This window comes from Pelecanus crispus, chromosome 1 (genome assembly GCF_030463565.1).
Source record: "Pelecanus crispus isolate bPelCri1 chromosome 1, bPelCri1.pri, whole genome shotgun sequence".
NCBI classification, from domain to species: Eukaryota; Metazoa; Chordata; class Aves; order Pelecaniformes; family Pelecanidae; genus Pelecanus; species Pelecanus crispus.
In genome coordinates, this window is record NC_134643.1 from 89,498,420 (window position 1) to 89,524,995 (window position 26,576).

Genomic DNA, 26,576 nt, shown 5'->3' on the forward strand with positions numbered 1-26,576 from the left:
ACATACACTAAGAATCTCCCCTTGCCTTGCCTCCTGCCACTGCCAAGACACATTCTCAAGCTCACTCTCACTCTCGGCACAGACCAGCTCCCAGTGTTAAAACATACAGCCATTTCTCCCACACCAGAGCTCTAAGGGCTTAGAGCTCTTGCTGTTTCTGACCTTCCCTTGCCAGTGCTTTCACAGAAAAACATACACTAAGAATCTCCCCTTGCCTTGCCTCCCACCACTCCCAAGACACATTCTCAAGCTCACTCTCACTCTCGGCACACACCAGCTCACAAAGTTAAAACATACAGCCACTTCTCCCACACCAGAGCTCTAAGCGCTTAGAGCTCTTGCTGTTTCTGACCTTCCCTTGCCAGTGCTTTCACAGCCAAACATACACTAAGAATCTCCCCTTGCCTTGCCTCCTACCACTGCCAACACACATTCGCAAACTCACTCTCACTCTCGGCACAGACCAGCTCCCAGTGTTAAAACATACAGCCATTTCTCCCACACCAGAGCTCTAAGGGCTTAGAGCTCTTGCTGTTTCTGACATTCCCTTGCCAGTGCTTTCACAGCCAAACATACACTAAGAATCTCCCCTTGCCTTGCCTCCCACCACTCCCAAGACACATTCTCAAGCTCACTCTCACTCTCGGCACACACCAGCTCACAAAGTTAAAACATCCAGCCATTTCTCCAACACCAGAGCTCTAAGCGCTTAGAGCTCTTGCTGATTCTGACCTTCCCTTGCCAGTGCTTTCACAGCCAAACATACACTAAGAATCTCCCCTTGCCTTGCCTCCTGCCACTGCCAAGACACATTCGCAAGCTCACTCTCACTCTCGGCACAGACCAGCTCCCAGTGTTAAAACATACAGCCATTTCTCCCACACCAGAGCTCTAAGGGCTTAGAGCTCTTGCTGTTTCTGACCTTCCCTTGCCAGTGCTTTCACAGAAAAACATACACTAAGAATCTCCCCTTGCCTTGCCTCCCACCACTCCCAAGACACATTCTCAAGCTCACTCTCACTCTCGGCACACACCAGCTCACAAAGTTAAAACATACAGCCACTTCTCCCACACCAGAGCTCTAAGCGCTTAGAGCTCTTGCTGTTTCTGACCTTCCCTTGCCAGTGCTTTCACAGCCAAACATACACTAAGAATCTCCCCTTGCCTTGCCTCCTACCACTGCCAACACACATTCGCAAACTCACTCTCACTCTCGGCACAGACCAGCTCCCAGTGTTAAAACATACAGCCATTTCTCCCACACCAGAGCTCTAAGGGCTTAGAGCTCTTGCTGTTTCTGACATTCCCTTGCCAGTGCTTTCACAGCCAAACATACACTAAGAATCTCCCCTTGCCTTGCCTCCCACCACTCCCAAGACACATTCTCAAGCTCACTCTCACTCTCGGCACACACCAGCTCACAAAGTTAAAACATCCAGCCATTTCTCCAACACCAGAGCTCTAAGCGCTTAGAGCTCTTGCTGATTCTGACCTTCCCTTGCCAGTGCTTTCACAGCCAAACATACACTAAGAATCTCCCCTTGCCTTGCCTCCTACCACTGCCAACACACATTCGCAAGCTCACTCTCACTCTCGGCACACACCAGCTCACAAAGTTAAAACATACAGCCATTTCTCCCACACCAGAGCTCTAAGGCCTAAGAGCTGGTGCTGTATTCAACTGCCCTTCCCACCGCACTCACAGCCAGACACCCCCCTGGCATCTCCCCTTGCCTTGCCTCCTACCACTGCCAAGACACATTCTCAAGCTCACTATCACTCTCGGCACACACCAGCTCACAAAGTTAAAACATACAGCCATTTCTCCCACACCAGAGCTCTAAGCGCTTAGAGCTCTTGCTGATTCTGACCTTCCCTTGCCAGTGCTTTCACAGCCAAACATACACTAAGAATCTCCCCTTGCCTTGCCTCCTGCCACTGCCAAGACACATTCGCTAGCTCACTCTCACTCTCGGCACAGACCAGCTCACAAAGTTAAAACATACAGCCATTTCTCCCACACCAGAGCTCTAAGGGCTTAGAGCTCTTGCTGTTTCTGACCTTCCCTTGCCAGTGCTTTCACAGAAAAACATACACTAAGAATCTCCCCTTGCCTTGCCTCCTGCCACTGCCAAGACACATTCGCAAGCTCACTCTCACTCTCGGCACAGACCAGCTCACAAAGTTAAAACATGCAGCCATTTCTCCCACACCATAGCTCGAAGGCCTAAGAGCTGGTGCTGTATTCAACTGCCCTTCCCACCACACTCACAGCCAGACACCCCCCTGGCATCTCCCCTTGCCTTGCCTCCCACCACTCTCAATACACATTCTCAAGCTCACTCTCACTCTCGGCACACACCAGCTCACAAAGTTAAAACATACAGCCACTTCTCCCACACCAGAGCTCTAAGCGCTTAGAGCTCTTGCTGTTTCTGACCTTCCCTTGCCAGTGCTTTCACAGCCAAACATACACTAAGAATCTCCCCTTGCCTTGCCTCCTACCACTGCCAACACACATTCGCAAACTCACTCTCACTCTCGGCACAGACCAGCTCCCAGTGTTAAAACATACAGCCATTTCTCCCACACCAGAGCTCTAAGGGCTTAGAGCTCTTGCTGTTTCTGACATTCCCTTGCCAGTGCTTTCACAGCCAAACATACACTAAGAATCTCCCCTTGCCTTGCCTCCCACCACTCCCAAGACACATTCTCAAGCTCACTCTCACTCTCGGCACACACCAGCTCACAAAGTTAAAACATCCAGCCATTTCTCCCACACCAGAGCTCTAAGCGCTTAGAGCTCTTGCTGATTCTGACCTTCCCTTGCCAGTGCTTTCACAGCCAAACATACACTAAGAATCTCCCCTTGCCTTGCCTCCTACCACTGCCAACACACATTCGCAAGCTCACTCTCACTCTCGGCACACACCAGCTCACAAAGTTAAAACATACAGCCATGTTTCCCTCTTAATATTTCTAAGGGCTTAATGCTCTTGCTGGTCCTCACCTTCCCTTGCCAGCACTTTCACACCCAGACAGACACTGCGGATGTACTTTTGCCTTGCCTCCCAGCACTCTCAATACACATTCGCAAGCTCACTCTCACTCTTCGCACAGACCAGCTCACAAAGTGCAAACATGCAGCCATTTCTCCCACACCAGAGCTCTAAGGCCTAAGAGCTGGTGCTGTATTCAACTGCCCTTCCCACCGCACTCACAGCCAGACACCCCCCTGGCATCTCCCCTTGCCTCGCCTCCCACCACTCCCAAGACACATTCTCAAGCTCACTCTCACTCTCGGCACACACCAGCTCACAAAGTGAAAACATACAGCCATTTCTCCCAAACCAGAGCTCTAAGCGCTTAGAGCTCTTGCTGATTCTGACCTTCCCTTGCCAGTGCTTTCACAGCCAAACATACACTAAGAATCTCCCCTTGCCTTGCCTCCTACCACTGCCAACACACATTCGCAAGCTCACTCTCACTCTCGGCACAGACCAGCTCACAAAGTTAAAACATACAGCCATTTCTCCCACACCATAGCTCTAAGGCCTAAGAGCTGGTGCTGTATTCAACTGCCCTTCCCACCGCACTCACAGCCAGACACCCCCCTGGCATCTCCCCTTGCCTTGCCTCCCACCACTCCCAAGACACATTCTCAAGCTCACTCTCACTCTCGGCACACACCAGCTCACAAAGTTAAAACATACAGCCATTTCTCCCACACCAGAGCTCTAAGCGCTTAGAGCTCTTGCTGTTTCTGACCTTCCCTTGCCAGTGCTTTCACAGCCAAACATACACTAAGAATCTCCCCTTGCCTTGCCTCCTACCACTGCCAACACACATTCGCAAGCTCACTCTCACTCTCGGCACACACCAGCTCACAAAGTTAAAACATACAGCCATTTCTCCCACACCAGAGCTCTAAGGGCTTAGAGCTCCTGCTGTTTCTGACCTTCCCTTGCCAGTGCTTTCACAGCCAAATATACACTAAGAATCTCCCATTGCCTTGCCTCCTGCCACTGCCAAGACACATTCGCAAGCTCACTCTCACTCTCGGCACACACCAGCTCACAAAGTTAAAACATACAGCCATGTTTCCCTCTTAATATTTCTAAGGGCTTAATGCTCTTGCTGGTCCTCACCTTCCCTTGCCAGCACTTTCACACCCAGACAGACACTGCGGATGTACTTTTGCCTTGCCTCCTACCACTGCCAAGACACATTCGCAAGATCACTCTCACTCTTCGCACAGACCAGCTCACAAAGTGCAAACATGCAGCCATTTCTCCCACACCAGAGCTCTAAGGCCTAAGAGCTGGTGCTGTATTCAACTGCCCTTCCCACCACACTCACAGCCAGACACCCCCCTGGCATCTCCCCTTTCCTTGCCTCCCACCACTCCCAAGACACATTCTCAAGCTCACTCTCACTCTCGGCACACACCAGCTCACAAAGTTAAAACATACAGCCACTTCTCCCACACCAGAGCTCTAAGCGCTTAGAGCTCTTGCTGTTTCTGACCTTCCCTTGCCAGTGCTTTCACAGCCAAACATACACTAAGAATCTCCCCTTGCCTTGCCTCCTACCACTGCCAACACACATTCGCAAGCTCACTCTCACTCTCGGCACACACCAGCTCACAAAGTTAAAACATACAGCCATTTCTCCCACACCATAGCTCTAAGGCCTAAGAGCTGGTGCTGTATTCAACTGCCCTTCCCACCGCACTCACAGCCAGACACCCCCCTGGCATCTCCCCTTGCCTTGCCTCCCACCACTCCCAAGACACATTCTCAAGCTCACTCTCACTCTCGGCACACACCAGCTCACAAAGTTAAAACATACAGCCATTTCTCCCACACCACAGCTCTAAGCGCTTAGAGCTCTTGCTGTTTCTGACCTTCCCTTGCCAGTGCTTTCACAGCCAAACATACACTAAGAATCTCCCCTTGCCTTGCCTCCTACCACTGCCAACACACATTCGCAAGCTCACTCTCACTCTCGGCACACACCAGCTCACAAAGTTAAAACATACAGCCATTTCTCCCACACCAGAGCTCTAAGGCCTAAGAGCTGGTGCTGTATTCAACTGCCCTTCCCACCGCACTCACAGCCAGACACCCCCCTGGCATCTCCCCTTGCCTTGCCTCCTACCACTCCCAAGACACATTCTCAAGCTCACTCTCACTCTCGGCACACACCAGCTCACAAAAGTTAAAACATCCAGCCATTTCTCCCACACCACAGCTCTAAGCGCTTAGAGCTCTTGCTGATTCTGACCTTCCCTTGCCAGTGCTTTCACAGCCAAACATACACTAAGAATCTCCCCTTGCCTTGCCTCCTGCCACTGCCAAGACACATTCTCAAGCTCACTCTCACTCTCGGCACACACCAGCTCACAAAGTTAAAACATACAGCCATTTCTCCCACACCAGAGCTCTAAGGGCTTAGAGCTCTTGCTGTTTCTGACCTTCCCTTGCCAGTGCTTTCACAGAAAAACATACACTAAGAATCTCCCCTTGCCTTGCCTCCCACCACTCCCAAGACACATTCTCAAGCTCACTCTCACTCTCGGCACACACCAGCTCACAAAGTTAAAACATACAGCCACTTCTCCCACACCAGAGCTCTAAGCGCTTAGAGCTCTTGCTGTTTCTGACCTTCCCTTGCCAGTGCTTTCACAGCCAAACATACACTAAGAATCTCCCCTTGCCTTGCCTCCTACCACTGCCAACACACATTCGCAAACTCACTCTCACTCTCGGCACAGACCAGCTCCCAGTGTTAAAACATACAGCCATTTCTCCCACACCAGAGCTCTAAGGGCTTAGAGCTCTTGCTGTTTCTGACATTCCCTTGCCAGTGCTTTCACAGCCAAACATACACTAAGAATCTCCCCTTGCCTTGCCTCCCACCACTCCCAAGACACATTCTCAAGCTCACTCTCACTCTCGGCACACACCAGCTCACAAAGTTAAAACATCCAGCCATTTCTCCAACACCAGAGCTCTAAGCGCTTAGAGCTCTTGCTGATTCTGACCTTCCCTTGCCAGTGCTTTCACAGCCAAACATACACTAAGAATCTCCCCTTGCCTTGCCTCCTACCACTGCCAACACACATTCGCAAGCTCACTCTCACTCTCGGCACACACCAGCTCACAAAGTTAAAACATACAGCCATTTCTCCCACACCAGAGCTCTAAGGCCTAAGAGCTGGTGCTGTATTCAACTGCCCTTCCCACCGCACTCACAGCCAGACACCCCCCTGGCATCTCCCCTTGCCTTGCCTCCTACCACTGCCAAGACACATTCTCAAGCTCACTATCACTCTCGGCACAGACCAGCTCACAAAGTAAAAACATACAGCCATTTCTCCCACACCAGAGCTCTAAGCGCTTAGAGCTCTTGCTGATTCTGACCTTCCCTTGCCAGTGCTTTCACAGCCAAACATACACTAAGAATCTCCCCTTGCCTTGCCTCCTGCCACTGCCAAGACACATTCGCTAGCTCACTCTCACTCTCGGCACAGACCAGCTCACAAAGTTAAAACATACAGCCATTTCTCCCACACCAGAGCTCTAAGGGCTTAGAGCTCTTGCTGTTTCTGACCTTCCCTTGCCAGTGCTTTCACAGAAAAACATACACTAAGAATCTCCCCTTGCCTTGCCTCCTGCCACTGCCAAGACACATTCGCAAGCTCACTCTCACTCTCGGCACAGACCAGCTCACAAAGTTAAAACATGCAGCCATTTCTCCCACACCATAGCTCGAAGGCCTAAGAGCTGGTGCTGTATTCAACTGCCCTTCCCACCACACTCACAGCCAGACACCCCCCTGGCATCTCCCCTTGCCTTGCCTCCCACCACTCTCAATACACATTCTCAAGCTCACTCTCACTCTCGGCACACACCAGCTCACAAAGTTAAAACATACAGCCACTTCTCCCACACCAGAGCTCTAAGCGCTTAGAGCTCTTGCTGTTTCTGACCTTCCCTTGCCAGTGCTTTCACAGCCAAACATACACTAAGAATCTCCCCTTGCCTTGCCTCCTACCACTGCCAACACACATTCGCAAACTCACTCTCACTCTCGGCACAGACCAGCTCCCAGTGTTAAAACATACAGCCATTTCTCCCACACCAGAGCTCTAAGGGCTTAGAGCTCTTGCTGTTTCTGACCTTCCCTTGCCAGTGCTTTCACAGCCAAACATACACTAAGAATCTCCCCTTGCCTTGCCTCCCACCACTCCCAAGACACATTCTCAAGCTCACTCTCACTCTCGGCACACACCAGCTCACAAAGTTAAAACATCCAGCCATTTCTCCCACACCAGAGCTCTAAGCGCTTAGAGCTCTTGCTGATTCTGACCTTCCCTTGCCAGTGCTTTCACAGCCAAACATACACTAAGAATCTCCCCTTGCCTTGCCTCCTACCACTGCCAACACACATTCGCAAGCTCACTCTCACTCTCGGCACAGACCAGCTCACAAAGTTAAAACATACAGCCATTTCTCCCACACCACAGCTCTAAGGCCTAAGAGCTGGTGCTGTATTCAACTGCCCTTCCCACCGCACTCACAGCCAGACACCCCCCTGGCATCTCCCCTTGCCTTGCCTCCCACCACTCCCAAGACACATTCTCAAGCTCACTCTCACTCTCGGCACACACCAGCTCACAAAGTTAAAACATACAGCCATTTCTCCCACACCAGAGCTCTAAGCGCTTAGAGCTCTTGCTGTTTCTGACCTTCCCTTGCCAGTGCTTTCACAGCCAAACATACACTAAGAATCTCCCCTTGCCTTGCCTCCTACCACTGCCAACACACATTCGCAAGCTCACTCTCACTCTCGGCACACACCAGCTCACAAAGTTAAAACATACAGCCATTTCTCCCACACCATAGCTCTAAGGCCTAAGAGCTGGTGCTGTATTCAACTGCCCTTCCCACCGCACTCACAGCCAGACACCCCCCTGGCATCTCCCCTTGCCTTGCCTCCTACCACTGCCAAGACACATTCTCAAGCTCACTCTCACTCTCGGCACACACCAGCTCACAAAGTTAAAACATACAGCCATTTCTCCCACACCAGAGCTCTAAGGGCTTAGAGCTCTTGCTGTTTCTGACCTTCCCTTGCCAGTGCTTTCACAGAAAAACATACACTAAGAATCTCCCCTTGCCTTGCCTCCTGCCACTGCCAACACACATTCGCAAGCTCACTCTCACTCTCGGCACAGACCAGCTCACAAAGTTAAAACATACAGCCATTTCTCCCACACCATAGCTCTAAGGCCTAAGAGCTGGTGCTGTATTCAACTGCCCTTCCCACCGCACTCACAGCCAGACACCCCCCTGGCATCTCCCCTTGCCTTGCCTCCCACCACTCTCAATACACATTCTCAAGCTCACTCTCACTCTCGGCACAGACCAGCTCACAAAGTAAAAACATACAGCCATTTCTCCCACACCAGAGCTCTAAGGGCTTAGAGCTCCTGCTGTTTCTGACCTTCCCTTGCCAGTGCTTTCACAGCCAAATATACACTAAGAATCTCCCATTGCCTTGCCTCCTGCCACTGCCAACACACATTCGCAAGCTCACTCTCACTCTCGGCACACACCAGCTCACAAAGTTAAAACATACAGCCATGTTTCCCTCTTAATATTTCTAAGGGCTTAATGCTCTGGCTGGTCCTCACCTTCCCTTGCCAGCACTTTCACACCCAGACAGACACTGCGGATGTACTTTTGCCTTGCCTCCTACCACTGCCAAGACACATTCGCAAGATCACTCTCACTCTTCGCACAGACCAGCTCACAAAGTGCAAACATGCAGCCATTTCTCCCACACCATAGCTCGAAGGCCTAAGAGCTGGTGCTGTATTCAACTGCCCTTCCCACCACACTCACAGCCAGACACCCCCCTGGCATCTCCCCTTGCCTTGCCTCCCACCACTCCCAAGACACATTCTCAAGCTCACTCTCACTCTCGGCACACACCAGCTCACAAAGTTAAAACATACAGCCATTTCTCCCACACCAGAGCTCTGAGGGCTTAGAGCTCTTGCTGTTTCTGACCTTCCCTTGCCAGTGCTTTCACAGAAAAACATACACTAAGAATCTCCCCTTGCCTTGCCTCCCACCACTCCCAAGACACATTCTCAAGCTCACTCTCACTCTCGGCACACACCAGCTCACAAAGTTAAAACATACAGCCACTTCTCCCACACCAGAGCTCTAAGCGCTTAGAGCTCTTGCTGTTTCTGACCTTCCCTTGCCAGTGCTTTCACAGCCAAACATACACTAAGAATCTCCCCTTGCCTTGCCTCCTACCACTGCCAACACACATTCGCAAACTCACTCTCACTCTCGGCACAGACCAGCTCCCAGTGTTAAAACATACAGCCATTTCTCCCACACCAGAGCTCTAAGGGCTTAGAGCTCTTGCTGTTTCTGACATTCCCTTGCCAGTGCTTTCACAGCCAAACATACACTAAGAATCTCCCCTTGCCTTGCCTCCCACCACTCCCAAGACACATTCTCAAGCTCACTCTCACTCTCGGCACACACCAGCTCACAAAGTTAAAACATCCAGCCATTTCTCCAACACCAGAGCTCTAAGCGCTTAGAGCTCTTGCTGATTCTGACCTTCCCTTGCCAGTGCTTTCACAGCCAAACATACACTAAGAATCTCCCCTTGCCTTGCCTCCTACCACTGCCAACACACATTCGCAAGCTCACTCTCACTCTCGGCACACACCAGCTCACAAAGTTAAAACATACAGCCATTTCTCCCACACCAGAGCTCTAAGGCCTAAGAGCTGGTGCTGTATTCAACTGCCCTTCCCACCGCACTCACAGCCAGACACCCCCCTGGCATCTCCCCTTGCCTTGCCTCCTACCACTGCCAAGACACATTCTCAAGCTCACTATCACTCTCGGCACACACCAGCTCACAAAGTTAAAACATACAGCCATTTCTCCCACACCACAGCTCTAAGCGCTTAGAGCTCTTGCTGATTCTGACCTTCCCTTGCCAGTGCTTTCACAGCCAAACATACACTAAGAATCTCCCCTTGCCTTGCCTCCTGCCACTGCCAAGACACATTCGCTAGCTCACTCTCACTCTCGGCACAGACCAGCTCACAAAGTTAAAACATACAGCCATTTCTCCCACACCAGAGCTCTAAGGGCTTAGAGCTCTTGCTGTTTCTGACCTTCCCTTGCCAGTGCTTTCACAGAAAAACATACACTAAGAATCTCCCCTTGCCTTGCCTCCTGCCACTGCCAACACACATTCGCAAGCTCACTCTCACTCTCGGCACAGACCAGCTCACAAAGTTAAAACATACAGCCATTTCTCCCACACCATAGCTCTAAGGCCTAAGAGCTGGTGCTGTATTCAACTGCCCTTCCCACCGCACTCACAGCCAGACACCCCCCTGGCATCTCCCCTTGCCTTGCCTCCCACCACTCTCAATACACATTCTCAAGCTCACTCTCACTCTCGGCACAGACCAGCTCACAAAGTAAAAACATACAGCCATTTCTCCCACACCAGAGCTCTAAGGGCTTAGAGCTCCTGCTGTTTCTGAACTTCCCTTGCCAGTGCTTTCACAGCCAAATATACACTAAGAATCTCCCCTTCCCTTGCCTCCTGCCACTGCCAAGACACATTCGCAAGCTCACTCTCACTCTCGGCACACACCAGCTCACAAAGTTAAAACATACAGCCATGTTTCCCTCTTAATATTTCTAAGGGCTTAATGCTCTTGCTGGTCCTCACCTTCCCTTGCCAGCACTTTCATACCCAGACAGACACTGCGGATGTACTTTTGCCTTGCCTCCTACCACTGCCAAAACACATTCGCAAGATCACTCTCACTCTTCGCACAGACCAGCTCACAAAGTGCAAACATGCAGCCATTTCTCCCACACCATAGCTCTAAGGCCTAAGAGCTGGTGCTGTATTCAACTGCCCTTCCCACCACACTCACAGCCAGACACCCCCCTGGCATCTCCCCTTGCCTTGCCTCCCACCACTCCCAAGACACATTCTCAAGCTCACTCTCACTCTCGGCACACACCAGCTCACAAAGTTAAAACATACAGCCACTTCTCCCACACCAGAGCTCTAAGCGCTTAGAGCTCTTGCTGTTTCTGACCTTCCCTTGCCAGTGCTTTCACAGCCAAACATACACTAAGAATCTCCCCTTGCCTTGCCTCCTACCACTGCCAAGACACATTCGCAAACTCACTCTCACTCTCGGCACAGACCAGCTCCCAGTGTTAAAACATACAGCCATTTCTCCCACACCAGAGCTCTAAGGGCTTAGAGCTCTTGCTGTTTCTGACATTCCCTTGCCAGTGCTTTCACAGCCAAACATACACTAAGAATCTCCCCTTGCCTTGCCTCCCACCACTCCCAAGACACATTCTCAAGCTCACTCTCACTCTCGGCACACACCAGCTCACAAAGTTAAAACATCCAGCCATTTCTCCCACACCAGAGCTCTAAGCGCTTAGAGCTCTTGCTGATTCTGACCTTCCCTTGCCAGTGCTTTCACAGCCAAACATACACTAAGAATCTCCCCTTGCCTTGCCTCCTACCACTGCCAACACACATTCGCAAGCTCACTCTCACTCTCGGCACACACCAGCTCACAAAGTTAAAACATACAGCCATGTTTCCCTCTTAATATTTCTAAGGGCTTAATGCTCTTGCTGGTCCTCACCTTCCCTTGCCAGCACTTTCACACCCAGACAGACACTGCGGATGTACTTTTGCCTTGCCTCCCAGCACTCTCAATACACATTCGCAAGCTCACTCTCACTCTTCGCACAGACCAGCTCACAAAGTGCAAACATGCAGCCATTTCTCCCACACCATAGCTCTAAGGCCTAAGAGCTGGTGCTGTATTCAACTGCCCTTCCCACCGCACTCACAGCCAGACACCCCCCTGGCATCTCCCCTTGCCTCGCCTCCCACCACTCCCAAGACACATTCTCAAGCTCACTCTCACTCTCGGCACACACCAGCTCACAAAGTTAAAACATACAGCCATTTCTCCCAAACCAGAGCTCTAAGCGCTTAGAGCTCTTGCTGATTCTGACCTTCCCTTGCCAGTGCTTTCACAGCCAAACATGCACTAAGAATCTCCCCTTGCCTTGCCTCCTACCACTGCCAACACACATTCGCAAACTCACTCTCACTCTCGGCACAGACCAGCTCACAAAGTTAAAACATACAGCCATTTCTCCCACACCATAGCTCTAAGGCCTAAGAGCTGGTGCTGTATTCAACTGCCCTTCCCACCGCACTCACAGCCAGACACCCCCCTGGCATCTCCCCTTGCCTTGCCTCCCACCACTCTCAATACACATTCTCACGCTCACTCTCACTCTCGGCACAGACCAGCTCACAAAGTAAAAACATACAGCCATTTCTCCCACACCAGAGCTCTAAGGGCTTAGAGCTCCTGCTGTTTCTGACCTTCCCTTGCCAGTGCTTTCACAGCCAAATATACACTAAGAATCTCCCATTGCCTTGCCTCCTGCCACTGCCAAGACACATTCGCAAGCTCACTCTCACTCTCGGCACACACCAGCTCACAAAGTTAAAACATACCGCCATGTTTCCCTCTTAATATTTCTAAGGGCTTAATGCTCTGGCTGGTCCTCACCTTCCCTTGCCAGCACTTTCACACCCAGACAGACACTGCGGATGTACTTTTGCCTTGCCTCCCACCACTCCCAAGACACATTCTCAAGCTCACTCTCACTCTCGGCACACACCAGCTCACAAAGTTAAAACATACAGACACTTCTCCCACACCAGAGCTCTAAGCGCTTAGAGCTCTTGCTGTTTCTGACCTTCCCTTGCCAGTGCTTTCACAGCCAAACATACACTAAGAATCTCCCCTTGCCTTGCCTCCTACCACTGCCAACACACATTCGCAAGCTCACTCTCACTCTCGGCACACACCAGCTCACAAAGTTAAAACATACAGCCATTTCTCCCACACCATAGCTCTAAGGCCTAAGATCTGGTGCTGTATTCAACTGCCCTTCCCACCGCACTCACAGCCAGACACCCCCCTGGCATCTCCCCTTGCCTTGCCTCCCACCACTCCCAAGACACATTCTCAAGCTCACTCTCACTCTCGGCACACACCAGCTCACAAAGTTAAAACATACAGCCATTTCTCCCACACCACAGCTCTAAGCGCTTAGAGCTCTTGCTGTTTCTGACCTTCCCTTGCCAGTGCTTTCACAGCCAAACATACACTAAGAATCTCCCCTTGCCTTGCCTCCTACCACTGCCAACACACATTCGCAAGCTCACTCTCACTCTCGGCACACACCAGCTCACAAAGTTAAAACATACAGCCATTTCTCCCACACCAGAGCTCTAAGGCCTAAGAGCTGGTGCTGTATTCAACTGCCCTTCCCACCGCACTCACAGCCAGACACCCCCCTGGCATCTCCCCTTGCCTTGCCTCCTACCACTCCCAAGACACATTCTCAAGCTCACTCTCACTCTCGGCACACACCAGCTCACAAAAGTTAAAACATCCAGCCATTTCTCCCACACCACAGAACTAAGCGCTTAGAGCTCTTGCTGATTCTGACCTTCCCTTGCCAGTGCTTTCACAGCCAAACATACACTAAGAATCTCCCCTTGCCTTGCCTCCTGCCACTCCCAAGACACATTCTCAAGCTCACTCTCACTCTCGGCACACACCAGCTCACAAAGTTAAAACATACAGCCATTTCTCCCACACCAGAGCTCTAAGGGCTTAGAGCTCTTGCTGTTTCTGACCTTCCCTTGCCAGTGCTTTCACAGAAAAACATACACTAAGAATCTCCCCTTGCCTTGCCTCCCACCACTCCCAAGACACATTCTCAAGCTCACTCTCACTCTCGGCACACACCAGCTCACAAAGTTAAAACATACAGCCACTTCTCCCACACCAGAGCTCTAAGCGCTTAGAGCTCTTGCTGTTTCTGACCTTCCCTTGCCAGTGCTTTCACAGCCAAACATACACTAAGAATCTCCCCTTGCCTTGCCTCCTACCACTGCCAACACACATTCGCAAACTCACTCTCACTCTCGGCACAGACCAGCTCCCAGTGTTAAAACATACAGCCATTTCTCCCACACCAGAGCTCTAAGGGCTTAGAGCTCTTGCTGTTTCTGACATTCCCTTGCCAGTGCTTTCACAGCCAAACATACACTAAGAATCTCCCCTTGCCTTGCCTCCCACCACTCCCAAGACACATTCTCAAGCTCACTCTCACTCTCGGCACACACCAGCTCACAAAGTTAAAACATCCAGCCATTTCTCCAACACCAGAGCTCTAAGCGCTTAGAGCTCTTGCTGTTTCTGACCTTCCCTTGCCAGTGCTTTCACAGCCAAACATACACTAAGAATCTCCCCTTGCCTTGCCTCCTACCACTGCCAACACACATTCGCAAGCTCACTCTCACTCTCGGCACACACCAGCTCACAAAGTTAAAACATACAGCCATTTCTCCCACACCAGAGCTCTAAGGCCTAAGAGCTGGTGCTGTATTCAACTGCCCTTCCCACCGCACTCACAGCCAGACACCCCCCTGGCATCTCCCCTTGCCTTGCCTCCTACCACTGCCAAGACACATTCTAAAGCTCACTATCACTCTCGGCACAGACCAGCTCACAAAGTAAAAACATACAGCCATTTCTCCCACACCAGAGCTCTAAGCGCTTAGAGCTCTTGCTGATTCTGACCTTCCCTTGCCAGTGCTTTCACAGCCAAACATACACTAAGAATCTCCCCTTGCCTTGCCTCCTGCCACTGCCAAGACACATTCGCTAGCTCACTCTCACTCTCGGCACACACCAGCTCACAAAGTTAAAACATACAGCCATTTCTCCCACACCAGAGCTCTAAGGGCTTAGAGCTCTTGCTGTTTCTGACCTTCCCTTGCCAGTGCTTTCACAGAAAAACATACACTAAGAATCTCCCCTTGCCTTGCCTCCTGCCACTGCCAAGACACATTCGCAAGCTCACTCTCACTCTCGGCACACACCAGCTCACAAAGTTAAAACATCCAGCCATTTCTCCCACACCATAGCTCGAAGGCCTAAGAGCTGGTGCTGTATTCAACTGCCCTTCCCACCACACTCACAGCCAGACACCCCCCTGGCATCTCCCCTTGCCTTGCCTCCCACCACTCTCAATACACATTCTCAAGCTCACTCTCACTCTCGGCACACACCAGCTCACAAAGTTAAAACATACAGCCACTTCTCCCACACCAGAGCTCTAAGCGCTTAGAGCTCTTGCTGTTTCTGACCTTCCCTTGCCAGTGCTTTCACAGCCAAACATACACTAAGAATCTCCCCTTGCCTTGCCTCCTACCACTGCCAAGACACATTCGCAAACTCACTCTCACTCTCGGCACAGACCAGCTCCCAGTGTTAAAACATACAGCCATTTCTCCCACACCAGAGCTCTAAGGGCTTAGAGCTCTTGCTGTTTCTGACATTCCCTTGCCAGTGCTTTCACAGCCAAACATACACTAAGAATCTCCCCTTGCCTTGCCTCCCACCACTCCCAAGACACATTCTCAAGCTCACTCTCACTCTCGGCACACACCAGCTCACAAAGTTAAAACATCCAGCCATTTCTCCCACACCAGAGCTCTAAGCGCTTAGAGCTCTTGCTGATTCTGACCTTCCCTTGCCAGTGCTTTCACAGCCAAACATACACTAAGAATCTCCCCTTGCCTTGCCTCCTACCACTGCCAACACACATTCGCAAGCTCACTCTCACTCTCGGCACACACCAGCTCACAAAGTTAAAACATACAGCCATGTTTCCCTCTTAATATTTCTAAGGGCTTAATGCTCTTGCTGGTCCTCACCTTCCCTTGCCAGCACTTTCACACCCAGACAGACACTGCGGATGTACTTTTGCCTTGCCTCCCAGCACTCTCAATACACATTCGCAAGCTCACTCTCACTCTTCGCACAGACCAGCTCACAAAGTGCAAACATGCAGCCATTTCTCCCACACCATAGCTCTAAGGCCTAAGAGCTGGTGCTGTATTCAACTGCCCTTCCCACCGCACTCACAGCCAGACACCCCCCTGGCATCTCCCCTTGCCTTGCCTCCCACCACTCCCAAGACACATTCTCAAGCTCACTCTCACTCTCGGCACACACCAGCTCACAAAGTTAAAACATACAGCCATTTCTCCCAAACCAGAGCTCTAAGCGCTTAGAGCTCTTGCTGATTCTGACCTTCCCTTGCCAGTGCTTTCACAGCCAAACATACACTAAGAATCTCCCCTTGCCTTGCCTCCTACCACTGCCAACACACATTCGCAAGCTCACTCTCACTCTCGGCACACACCAGCTCACAAAGTTAAAACATACAGCCATTTCTCCCACACCATAGCTCTAAGGCCTAAGAGCTGGTGCTGTATTCAACTGCCCTTCCCACCGCACTCACAGCCAGACACCCCCCTGGCATCTCCCCTTGCCTTGCCTCCCACCACTCCCAAGACACATTCTCAAGCTCACTCTCACTCTCGGCACACACCAGCTCACAAAGTTAAAACATACAGCCATTTCTCCCACACCAGAGCTCTAAGCGCTTAGAGCTCTTGCTGTTTCTGACCTTCCCTTGCCAGTGCTTTCACAGCCAAACATACACTAAGAATCTCCCCTTGCCTTGCCTCCTACCACTGCCAACACACATTCGCAAGCTCACTCTCACTCTCGGCACACACCAGCTCACAAAGTTAAAACATACAGCCATTTCTCCCACACCAGAGCTCTAAGGCCTAAGAGCTGGTGCTGTATTCAACTGCCCTTCCCACCGCACTCACAGCCAGACACCCCCCTGGCATCTCCCCTTGCCTTGCCTCCTACCACTGCCAAGACACATTCTCAAGCTCACTCTCACTCTCGGCACACACCAGCTCACAAAGTTAAAACATACAGCCATTTCTCCCACACCAGAGCTCTAAGGGCTTAGAGCTCTTGCTGTTTCTGACCTTCCCTTGCCAGTGCTTTCACAGAAAAACATACACTAAGAATCTCCCCTTGCCTTGCCTCCTGCCACTGCCAAGACACATTCGCAAGCTCACTCTCACTCTCGGCACAGACCAGCTCACAAAGTTAAAACATACAGCCATTTCTCCCACACCAGAGCTCTAAGGCCTAAGAGCTGGTGCTGTATTCAACTGCCCTTCCCACCGCACTCACAGCCAGACACCCCCCTGGCATCTCCCCTTGCCTTGCCTCCCACCACTCTCAATACACATTCTCAAGCTCACTCTCACTCTCGGCACAGACCAGCTCACAAAGTAAAAACATACAGCCATTTCTCCCACACCAGAGCTCTAAGGGCTTAGAGCTCCTGCTGTTTCTGACCTTCCCTTGCCAGTGCTTTCACAGCCAAATATACACTAAGAATCTCCCATTGCCTTGCCTCCTGCCACTGCCAAGACACATTCGCTAGCTCACTCTCACTCTCGGCACACACCAGCTCACAAAGTTAAAACATACAGCCATGTTTCCCTCTTAATATTTCTAAGGGCTTAATGCTCTGGCTGGTCCTCACCTTCCCTTGCCAGCACTTTCACACCCAGACAGACACTGCGGATGTACTTTTGCCTTGCCTCCTACCACTGCCAAGACACATTCGCAAGATCACTCTCACTCTTCGCACAGACCAGCTCACAAAGTGCAAACATGCAGCCATTTCTCCCACACCAGAGCTCTAAGGCCTAAGAGCTGGTGCTGTATTCAACTGCCCTTCCCACCACACTCACAGCCAGACACCCCCCTGGCATCTCCCCTTGCCTTGCCTCCCACCACTCCCAAGACACATTCTCAAGCTCACTCTCACTCTCGGCACACACCAGCTCACAAAGTTAAAACATACAGCCACTTCTCCCACACCAGAGCTCTAAGCGCTTAGAGCTCTTGCTGTTTCTGACCTTCCCTTGCCAGTGCTTTCACAGCCAAACATACACTAAGAATCTCCCCTTCCCTTGACTCCTACCACTGCCAAGACACATTCGCAAACTCACTCTCACTCTCGGCACACACCAGCTCCCAGTGTTAAAACATACAGCCATTTCTCCCACACCAGAGCTCTAAGGGCTTTGAGCTCTTGCTGTTTCTGACATTCCCTTGCCAGTGCTTTCACAGCCAAACATACACTAAGAATCTCCCCTTGCCTTGCCTCCCACCACTCCCAAGACACATTCTCAAGCTCACTCTCACTCTCGGCACACACCAGCTCACAAAGTTAAAACATACAGCCATTTCTCCCACACCAGAGCTCTAAGCGCTTAGAGCTCTTGCTGATTCTGACCTTCCCTTGCCAGTGCTTTCACAGCCAAACATACACTAAGAATCTCCCCTTGCCTTGCCTCCTACCACTGCCAACACACATTCGCAAACTCACTCTCACTCTCGGCACACACCAGCTCACAAAGTTAAAACATACAGCCATTTCTCCCACACCATAGCTCTAAGGCCTAAGAGCTGGTGCTGTATTCAACTGCCCTTCCCACCGCACTCACAGCCAGACACCCCCCTGGCATCTCCCCTTGCCTTGCCTCCTACCACTGCCAAGACACATTCTCAAGCTCACTCTCACTCTCGGCACACACCAGCTCACAAAGTTAAAACATCCAGCCATTTCTCCCACACCACAGCTCTAAGCGCTTAGAGCTCTTGCTGATTCTGACCTTCCCTTGCCAGTGCTTTCACAGCCAAACATACACTAAGAATCTCCCCTTGCCTTGCCTCCTGCCACTGCCAAGACACATTCTCAAGCTCACTCTCACTCTCGGCACACACCAGCTCACAAAGTTAAAACATACAGCCATGTTTCCCTCTTAATATTTCTAAGGGCTTAATGCTCTTGCTGGTCCTCACCTTCCCTTGCCAGCACTTTCACACCCAGACAGACACTGCGGATGTACTTTTGCCTTGCCTCCTACCACTGCCAAGACACATTCGCAAGATCACTCTCACTCTTCGCACAGACCAGCTCACAAAGTGCAAACATGCAGCCATTTCTCCCACACCAGAGCTCTAAGGCCTAAGAGCTGGTGCTGTATTCAACTGCCCTTCCCACCACACTCACAGCCAGACACCCCCCTGGCATCTCCCCTTGCCTTGCCTCCCACCACTCCCAAGACACATTCTCAAGCTCACTCTCACTCTCGGCACACACCAGCTCACAAAGTTAAAACATACAGCCACTTCTCCCACACCAGAGCTCTAAGCGCTTAGAGCTCTTGCTGTTTCTGACCTTCCCTTGCCAGTGCTTTCACAGCCAAACATACACTAAGAATCTCCCCTTGCCTTGCCTCCTACCACTGCCAAGACACATTCGCAAACTCACTCTCACTCTCGGCACAGACCAGCTCCCAGTGTTAAAACATACAGCCATTTCTCCCACACCAGAGCTCTAAGGGCTTAGAGCTCTTGCTGTTTCTGACCTTCCCTTGCCAGTGCTTTCACAGCCAAACATACACTAAGAATCTCCCCTTGCCTTGCCTCCTACCACTGCCAACACACATTCGCAAGCTCACTCTCACTCTCGGCACACACCAGCTCACAAAGTTAAAACATACACTCATTTCTCCCACACCAGAGCTCTAAGCGCTTAGAGCTCTTGCTGTTTCTGACCTTCCCTTGCCAGTGCTTTCACAGCCAAACATACACTAAGAATCTCCCCTTGCCTTGCCTCCTACCACTGCCAACACACATTCGCAAGCTCACTCTCACTCTCGGCACACACCAGCTCACAAAGTTAAAACATACAGCCATTTCTCCCACACCATAGCTCTAAGGCCTAAGAGCTGGTGCTGTATTCAACTGCCCTTCCCACCGCACTCACAGCCAGACACCCCCCTGGCATCTCCCCTTGCCTTGCCTCCCACCACTCTCAATACACATTCTCACGCTCACTCTCACTCTCGGCACAGACCAGCTCACAAAGTAAAAACATACAGCCATTTCTCCCACACCAGAGCTCTAAGGGCTTAGAGCTCCTGCTGTTTCTGACCTTCCCTTGCCAGTGCTTTCACAGCCAAATATACACTAAGAATCTCCCATTGCCTTGCCTCCTGCCACTGCCAAGACACATTCGCAAGCTCACTCTCACTCTCGGCACACACCAGCTCACAAAGTTAAAACATACCGCCATGTTTCCCTCTTAATATTTCTAAGGGCTTAATGCTCTGGCTGGTCCTCACCTTCCCTTGCCAGCACTTTCACACCCAGACAGACACTGCGGATGTACTTTTGCCTTGCCTCCCACCACTCCCAAGACACATTCTCAAGCTCACTCTCACTCTCGGCACACACCAGCTCACAAAGTTAAAACATACAGACACTTCTCCCACACCAGAGCTCTAAGCGCTTAGAGCTCTTGCTGTTTCTGACCTTCCCTTGCCAGTGCTTTCACAGCCAAACATACACTAAGAATCTCCCCTTGCCTTGCCTCCTACCACTGCCAACACACATTCGCAAGCTCACTCTCACTCTCGGCACACACCAGCTCACAAAGTTAAAACATACAGCCATTTCTCCCACACCATAGCTCTAAGGCCTAAGATCTGGTGCTGTATTCAACTGCCCTTCCCACCGCACTCACAGCCAGACACCCCCCTGGCATCTCCCCTTGCCTTGCCTCCCACCACTCCCAAGACACATTCTCAAGCTCACTCTCACTCTCGGCACACACCAGCTCACAAAGTTAAAACATACAGCCATTTCTCCCACACCACAGCTCTAAGCGCTTAGAGCTCTTGCTGTTTCTGACCTTCCCTTGCCAGTGCTTTCACAGCCAAACATACACTAAGAATCTCCCCTTGCCTTGCCTCCTACCACTGCCAACACACATTCGCAAGCTCACTCTCACTCTCGGCACACACCAGCTCACAAAGTTAAAACATACAGCCATTTCTCCCACACCAGAGCTCTAAGGCCTAAGAGCTGGTGCTGTATTCAACTGCCCTTCCCACCGCACTCACAGCCAGACACCCCCCTGGCATCTCCCCTTGCCTTGCCTCCTACCACTCCCAAGACACATTCTCAAGCTCACTCTCACTCTCGGCACACACCAGCTCACAAAAGTTAAAACATCCAGCCATTTCTCCCACACCACAGCTCTAAGCGCTTAGAGCTCTTGCTGATTCTGACCTTCCCTTGCCAGTGCTTTCACAGCCAAACATACACTAAGAATCTCCCCTTGCCTTGCCTCCTGCCACTCCCAAGACACATTCTCAAGCTCACTCTCACTCTCGGCACACACCAGCTCACAAAGTTAAAACATACAGCCACTTCTCCCACACCAGAGCTCTAAGCGCTTAGAGCTCTTGCTGTTTCTGACCTTCCCTTGCCAGTGCTTTCACAGCCAAACATACACTAAGAATCTCCCCTTGCCTTGCCTCCTACCACTGCCAACACACATTCGCAAACTCACTCTCACTCTCGGCACAGACCAGCTCCCGGTGTTAAAACATACAGCCATTTCTCCCACACCAGAGCTCTAAGGGCTTAGAGCTCTTGCTGTTTCTGACATTCCCTTGCCAGTGCTTTCACAGCCAAACATACACTAAGAATCTCCCCTTGCCTTGCCTCCCACCACTCCCAAGACACATTCTCAAGCTCACTCTCACTCTCGGCACACACCAGCTCACAAAGTTAAAACATACAGCCATTTCTCCAACACCAGAGCTCTAAGCGCTTAGAGCTCTTGCTGTTTCTGACCTTCCCTTGCCAGTGCTTTCACAGCCAAACATACACTAAGAATCTCCCCTTGCCTTGCCTCCTACCACTGCCAACACACATTCGCAAGCTCACTCTCACTCTCGGCACACACCAGCTCACAAAGTTAAAACATACAGCCATTTCTCCCACACCATAGCTCGAAGGCCTAAGAGCTGGTGCTGTATTCAACTGCCCTTCCCACCGCACTCACAGCCAGACACCCCCCTGGCATCTCCCCTTGCCTTGCCTCCTACCACTGCCAAGACACATTCTAAAGCTCACTATCACTCTCGGCACAGACCAGCTCACAAAGTAAAAACATACAGCCATTTCTCCCACACCACAGCTCTAAGCGCTTAGAGCTCTTGCTGATTCTGACCTTCCCTTGCCAGTGCTTTCACAGCCAAACATACACTAAGAATCTCCCCTTGCCTTGCCTCCTGCCACTGCCAAGACACATTCGCTAGCTCACTCTCACTCTCGGCACACACCAGCTCACAAAGTTAAAACATACAGCCATTTCTCCCACACCAGAGCTCTAAGGGCTTAGAGCTCTTGCTGTTTCTGACCTTCCCTTGCCAGTGCTTTCACAGAAAAACATACACTAAGAATCTCCCCTTGCCTTGCCTCCTGCCACTGCCAAGACACATTCGCAAGCTCACTCTCACTCTCGGCACACACCAGCTCACAAAGTTAAAACATCCAGCCATTTCTCCCACACCATAGCTCGAAGGCCTAAGAGCTGGTGCTGTATTCAACTGCCCTTCCCACCACACTCACAGCCAGACACCCCCCTGGCATCTCCCCTTGCCTTGCCTCCCACCACTCTCAATACACATTCTCAAGCTCACTCTCACTCTCGGCACACACCAGCTCACAAAGTTAAAACATACAGCCACTTCTCCCACACCAGAGCTCTAAGCGCTTAGAGCTCTTGCTGTTTCTGACCTTCCCTTGCCAGTGCTTTCACAGCCAAACATACACTAAGAATCTCCCCTTGCCTTGCCTCCTACCACTGCCAAGACACATTCGCAAACTCACTCTCACTCTCGGCACAGACCAGCTCCCAGTGTTAAAACATACAGCCATTTCTCCCACACCAGAGCTCTAAGGGCTTAGAGCTCTTGCTGTTTCTGACATTCCCTTGCCAGTGCTTTCACAGCCAAACATACACTAAGAATCTCCCCTTGCCTTGCCTCCCACCACTCCCAAGACACATTCTCAAGCTCACTCTCACTCTCGGCACACACCAGCTCACAAAGTTAAAACATCCAGCCATTTCTCCCACACCAGAGCTCTAAGCGCTTAGAGCTCTTGCTGATTCTGACCTTCCCTTGCCAGTGCTTTCACAGCCAAACATACACTAAGAATCTCCCCTTGCCTTGCCTCCTACCACTGCCAACACACATTCGCAAGCTCACTCTCACTCTCGGCACACACCAGCTCACAAAGTTAAAACATACAGCCATGTTTCCCTCTTAATATTTCTAAGGGCTTAATGCTCTTGCTGGTCCTCACCTTCCCTTGCCAGCACTTTCACACCCAGACAGACACTGCGGATGTACTTTTGCCTTGCCTCCCAGCACTCTCAATACACATTCGCAAGCTCACTCTCACTCTTCGCACAGACCAGCTCACAAAGTGCAAACATGCAGCCATTTCTCCCACACCATAGCTCTAAGGCCTAAGAGCTGGTGCTGTATTCAACTGCCCTTCCCACCGCACTCACAGCCAGACACCCCCCTGGCATCTCCCCTTGCCTTGCCTCCCACCACTCCCAAGACACATTCTCAAGCTCACTCTCACTCTCGGCACACACCAGCTCACAAAGTTAAAACATACAGCCATTTCTCCCAAACCAGAGCTCTAAGCGCTTAGAGCTCTTGCTGATTCTGACCTTCCCTTGCCAGTGCTTTCACAGCCAAACATACACTAAGAATCTCCCCTTGCCTTGCCTCCTACCACTGCCAACACACATTCGCAAGCTCACTCTCACTCTCGGCACACACCAGCTCACAAAGTTAAAACATACAGCCATTTCTCCCACACCATAGCTCTAAGGCCTAAGAGCTGGTGCTGTATTCAACTGCCCTTCCCACCGCACTCACAGCCAGACACCCCCCTGGCATCTCCCCTTGCCTTGCCTCCCACCACTCCCAAGACACATTCTCAAGCTCACTCTCACTCTCGGCACACACCAGCTCACAAAGTTAAAACATACAGCCATTTCTCCCACACCAGAGCTCTAAGCGCTTAGAGCTCTTGCTGTTTCTGACCTTCCCTTGCCAGTGCTTTCACAGCCAAACATACACTAAGAATCTCCCCTTGCCTTGCCTCCTACCACTGCCAACACACATTCGCAAACTCACTCTCACTCTCGGCACACACCAGCTCACAAAGTTAAAACATACAGCCATTTCTCCCACACCAGAGCTCTAAGGCCTAAGAGCTGGTGCTGTATTCAACTGCCCTTCCCACCGCACTCACAGCCAGACACCCCCCTGGCATCTCCCCTTGCCTTGCCTCCTACCACTGCCAAGACACATTCTCAAGCTCACTCTCACTCTCGGCACACACCAGCTCACAAAGTTAAAACATACAGCCATTTCTCCCACACCAGAGCTCTAAGGGCTTAGAGCTCTTGCTGTTTCTGACCTTCCCTTGCCAGTGCTTTCACAGAAAAACATACACTAAGAATCTCCCCTTGCCTTGCCTCCTGCCACTGCCAAGACACATTCGCAAGCTCACTCTCACTCTCGGCACAGACCAGCTCACAAAGTTAAAACATACAGCCATTTCTCCCACACCAGAGCTCTAAGGCCTAAGAGCTGGTGCTGTATTCAACTGCCCTTCCCACCGCACTCACAGCCAGACACCCCCCTGGCATCTCCCCTTGCCTTGCCTCCCACCACTCTCAATACACATTCTCAAGCTCACTCTCACTCTCGGCACAGACCAGCTCACAAAGTAAAAACATACAGCCATTTCTCCCACACCAGAGCTCTAAGGGCTTAGAGCTCCTGCTGTTTCTGACCTTCCCTTGCCAGTGCTTTCACAGCCAAATATACACTAAGAATCTCCCATTGCCTTGCCTCCTGCCACTGCCAAGACACATTCGCAAGCTCACTCTCACTCTCGGCACACACCAGCTCACAAAGTTAAAACATACAGCCATGTTTCCCTCTTAATATTTCTAAGGGCTTAATGCTCTGGCTGGTCCTCACCTTCCCTTGCCAGCACTTTCACACCCAGACAGACACTGCGGATGTACTTTTGCCTTGCCTCCTACCACTGCCAAGACACATTCGCAAGATCACTCTCACTCTTCGCACAGACCAGCTCACAAAGTGCAAACATGCAGCCATTTCTCCCACACCAGAGCTCTAAGGCCTAAGAGCTGGTGCTGTATTCAACTGCCCTTCCCACCACACTCACAGCCAGACACCCCCCTGGCATCTCCCCTTGCCTTGCCTCCCACCACTCCCAAGACACATTCTCAAGCTCACTCTCACTCTCGGCACACACCAGCTCACAAAGTTAAAACATACAGCCACTTCTCCCACACCAGAGCTCTAAGCGCTTAGAGCTCTTGCTGTTTCTGACCTTCCCTTGCCAGTGCTTTCACAGCCAAACATACACTAAGAATCTCCCCTTCCCTTGACTCCTACCACTGCCAAGACACATTCGCAAACTCACTCTCACTCTCGGCACACACCAGCTCCCAGTGTTAAAACATACAGCCATTTCTCCCACACCAGAGCTCTAAGGGCTTTGAGCTCTTGCTGTTTCTGACATTCCCTTGCCAGTGCTTTCACAGCCAAACATACACTAAGAATCTCCCCTTGCCTTGCCTCCCACCACTCCGAAGACACATTCTCAAGCTCACTCTCACTCTCGGCACACACCAGCTCACAAAGTTAAAACATACAGCCATTTCTCCCACACCAGAGCTCTAAGCGCTTAGAGCTCTTGCTGATTCTGACCTTCCCTTGCCAGTGCTTTCACAGCCAAACATACACTAAGAATCTCCCCTTGCCTTGCCTCCTACCACTGCCAACACACATTCGCAAACTCACTCTCACTCTCGGCACACACCAGCTCACAAAGTTAAAACATACAGCCATTTCTCCCACACCATAGCTCTAAGGCCTAAGAGCTGGTGCTGTATTCAACTGCCCTTCCCACCGCACTCACAGCCAGACACCCCCCTGGCATCTCCCCTTGCCTTGCCTCCTACCACTGCCAAGACACATTCTCAAGCTCACTCTCACTCTCGGCACACACCAGCTCACAAAGTTAAAACATCCAGCCATTTCTCCCACACCACAGCTCTAAGCGCTTAGAGCTCTTGCTGATTCTGACCTTCCCTTGCCAGTGCTTTCACAGCCAAACATACACTAAGAATCTCCCCTTGCCTTGCCTCCTGCCACTGCCAAGACACATTCTCAAGCTCACTCTCACTCTCGGCACACACCAGCTCACAAAGTTAAAACATACAGCCATGTTTCCCTCTTAATATTTCTAAGGGCTTAATGCTCTTGCTGGTCCTCACCTTCCCTTGCCAGCACTTTCACACCCAGACAGACACTGCGGATGTACTTTTGCCTTGCCTCCTACCACTGCCAAGACACATTCGCAAGATCACTCTCACTCTTCGCACAGACCAGCTCACAAAGTGCAAACATGCAGCCATTTCTCCCACACCATAGCTCTAAGGCCTAAGAGCTGGTGCTGTATTCAACTGCCCTTCCCACCACACTCACAGCCAGACACCCCCCTGGCA